We start from the raw sequence: 4,101 nt of genomic DNA, 5'->3' as shown, positions 1-4,101 counted from the left end.
AGAGGGGAGAGATGATGTATAGAGAGTCCATCAGCTCTCATAAGCCCCACGTGACAAGCACGTCACTGCTCTTGGAGTGGAGGGGAGTTGGATGTTGAGGAAGGGCGTCCCTGATCGATTTTCGAAACTCTCGTACATAACCCGTCGACTGATGTCTCATATTTGGGGTCTGCAACACCTAGCCATCTCGAGGGCCATGGTAACTCTAACCATGAAAACCTTATCCACTCTCATTTAGTTCCTCTACAGACACTCTCGATAAAACAACGTCCAGAAGGAATAATAATACCTACACTGTGGGTCTATTCCTTGTTCCCCTCCGTGTGGCACCTGCACAGTGGAAGAGAGACATGAAGACTCATCCTAGTTCCCCTTTAAAGAAAAAAAAAAAAAAAACAATCATCATCCGTACAACAGTTTTTCAGCACTTTTGCCACTGGTTGAGGTGGTTTCTCTCACCTTTTTTGGCGAGGAAACTGGCACTGGAAGAAACGTCTTTCCGACCATCAACACAAGAGTTATTGAAATGTTCCGTATTGACCCTGGGACCTTCAGTCTGTCTTAAAGGTTTATGATGCCGGACTGCTTGGGAGCCTAACTGGGTTGAGCTCTCTCTTCGTGCCTTGTACTTGATGATATTTCCTGTGGGCACTTGAAGATGTACCTTGACGAGGCCAGGATTACAAAGGGTAACAGTTCACTTAATTGGGGGACTCGAAGGTTCAGAGGGGGGTGAGAAGCAAAACCCTAGGGGCTCCCTATATTTTTGTTCCTCTTGAACGCGCAAATAAGGGCTACTTAACCACGGCCTCTTCTCTGTGTAATATAGACCACCCGGCTTGCAGGCTACCGCCATCTAAGCCAGCCGTTTAGGGGCCTCTTGTTCTTCATATTGTAAGGGTTCAACTTAACCCCTACCTTTGATACACCAACCAGCCCTACACCCTCCCACACAACAACTGGACTGGCTCAAACTACATTAAAGCAAATTTTTTTTAAAAATTCCACTACATTTCACTTTTAACCAAGGGGCAAACAAGCGGCACACACCTGTTAATTGAAATGGCACTTCTCAAGGGTGATCACTACTCTCAATTGAAGCTGGTTGAGAGAGCCCGGCCAGTTAGGTGTGTCCAAACCAAACAACTTTGTGTTTGAACTGGTACTGGCGTTGTTAAGCCTGATGCTTATTACAGAAAAACCTGCTTAACAGACCAAGAGCAGCGGAACGGAGGAAAGGCAGGGTCCCGGTACTATGCGCGCACGCACTAAGGTGCGCCTCCCTTCGGTGCTTGAGCGTTCTGTAATTTTCCTGTCCCTCCTCCCGTCAGCCTCTTCTGCCATCCTTTCCTCCTCTCCCTCCTCTGGCCGGCCTCACGCCTCGAAGTCAGCCTCCCCGTTTCCCGAAAGTCCATATCCAGTCCTCCGTTTTTAGGGCTTGTGAACTTTCGTCATTCCTCTTCTCTCTCTCCGGTGCTCTCCCGTCTTTCTCCTTGGTGTTGGCAATAACATGAACATGCTGTATACTTTCTCTTTATTTCTCCTCTGCCGTAGATCGTGTTATTACGCTCAGCGCGTAGATGGAAGCAGCCCACACAACCCATGGCCACTATCCCTCCACCGGACTCTGAGGTTCACTAGTATTTGTCCCCAAAGTCCGAATTTACAAATCTGATTTTCGCGTCCCGATCCGTGGACGCTCAGCTCCTTGCGGCAGCGGAACGTCCGAAGCGTTTGTTTTTGTCCAACAGCGCTTCCAGTTGGCCGTCTTTGGCTATGGTGGCGGGGGGTCGTGAAGCAGGCCGCCCGTGGTCCCTGCGCCACGTGGCGTAAACGCGACAGCAGGTTCGACACACGGCGTAGAGTTGTGGTCCACGGTGCCGCGGTTACACAGAGACTCCTTGGAGAAGGACAGGCAGGCTTCCTTGTCACAGCCCTCGAAGCGACTCTCGTACCACACGTCATAGTTCTCTGGTTTATCTGGAAAGAAGAGAGACAGAGAGAGAGGAGAGAGAGAGAGAGAGAGTGGGAGAGAGAGGACAGAAGAGAGTGGGACGAGAGAGGGACAGAGAGAGACAGAGAGAGTGGGAGAGAGGGATAGAGAGAGGGACAGAGAGAGTGGGAGAGAGGGAACAGAGAGAGTGGGAGAGAGGGACAGAGAGAGAGAGAGAGAGAGACATGAGAGGGACAGAGAGAGAGAGGACAGAGAGAAGAGAGAGGGACAGAGAGAGTGGGAGAGAGGGACAGAGAGAGTGGGAGAGAGGGACAGAGAGAGAGAGAGAGAGAGAGGGACAGAGAGAGAGAGGGACAGAGAGAGAAGAGGACAGAGAGAGAGAGACAGAGAGAGAGAGAGGACAGCAGAAGAGAGAGGACAGAGAGAGAGAGGGACAGAGAGAGAGAGGGAACGAGAGCAGAGGGACAGAGGGAGTGGGAGAGAGGGACAGAGAGAGAGAGGTACAGAGAGAGAGAGGGACAGAGAGAGAGAGGGACAGAGAGAGAGAGGGACAGAGAGAGTGGGAGAGAGGGACAGAGAGAGAGACAGAGGTTAGACAGGTATAATACTACTGAGAGATATGACGAGGAATACTGTGAGAGGGAATAGACCTTGTTACAGTGAGTCCATTGCAGCAGCTGTTAATGCATCATTCATATCCCCGTCATTGTTGTGTTAAAATCCATTTCAGATCCTTTTCCCAAAAAGCTGAACTGGAATTGATTCAGACTGTGAACAAACACTAGTGACGGGAACTGATTACGTTTCACTATAACACTTGAAAACCCTTCATTAGCCTACGCCATGACTGGACCTTCCATGGCAGCTTCAATCAATGGGTTTTAAAATGGCTGCTATACCGTCTTCATTTTAAATATCAAAAAGGAAAACCTTACACAGTGCTTCATTTATGAGTTGGGAGGTATCGGAAACAAAAAGTCAGGCGAGAGCGAAGGTGACCTGGGGGCTCTGAGGTACCTGAGCGCATAAATACAACATATATATCATTTAATTTGCATACTGCAGTAGAATAGAGGCACTTGCAGTAGTTGCACACGGGAAAAAATGTTGCCTTTAATAAAACGCATTTCATGCAATTTCTTTTTGTTAGTAATTACTATCTTGTCTCATCGCTACAACTCCCGTACGGGCTCGGGAGAGACGAAGGTCGAAAGCCACGCGTCCTCCGAAGCACAACCCAACCAAGCCGCACTGCTTCTTAACACAGCGTGCCTCCAACCCGGAAGCCAGCCGCACCAATGTGTCGGAGGAAACACCGTGCACCTGGCGACCTGGTTAGCGCACACTGCACCCGGCCCGCCACAGGAGTCGCTGGAGCGCGATGAGACAAGGATATCCCTACAGGCCAAACCCTCCCTAACCCGTGCGTCGCCCCACGGACCTCCCGGTCGCGGCCGGCTGCGACAGAGCCTGGGCGCGAACCCAGAGTCTCTGGTGGCACAGCTAGCGCTGCGATGCAGTGCCCTAGACCACTGCGCCACCCGGAAGAACAGGAGAATCTCTTTTAATACTGCAAAAAAAATGATCAAAATGCCAGACTACCTAGACACTGACAAACTGAGAATCTGAGATCAATAAAAAATAACCTGGTGTTGAATCCGCCAGGGCCTTGGTGTGACGAGACCTATTGCACAATATGAGGAGGAAATTAAAGTCTGTCCAGTTTCACTGACTCACCCAATGAAACGCAGCTCGCCTCACTGACGACGGTCCATGCCAAAAAGCTCACCTCTCTCTCGTGTTACTTTGTAAAACGAGAACGTTTGCTCAACAGGCCGGTAGCCTACAGAAAGATTACTATTCTCTTCTCAGGTAAAAACATCCATTTGCTTTCCAACCCGTGTTTTCCCGCGTTTGCATTTGAAATCTTGCTAAAAGCCTGTTTTGTCTGCATGCTGTTCACTAACAGATTTGGATCGCGCTTCCTGATTGTAGGCGTGCCTTGTGATTGGGCGAGACACAATCCACAGCTAGTCTATGTATTTTAAAAGAAGCTATTGATCCTCTGTGGCTAAACTACACGTCTACTCATGCTTCAGTATTTTCAATGATTTAATTTCTTTCTGAACAGACAGATGTAATCCTAT

This window comes from Salvelinus sp. IW2-2015, unplaced genomic scaffold, assembly GCF_002910315.2.
Source record: "Salvelinus sp. IW2-2015 unplaced genomic scaffold, ASM291031v2 Un_scaffold3131, whole genome shotgun sequence".
NCBI lineage: Eukaryota > Metazoa > Chordata > Actinopteri > Salmoniformes > Salmonidae > Salvelinus > Salvelinus sp. IW2-2015.
Note: the sequence above shows the minus strand (reverse complement) of the source record.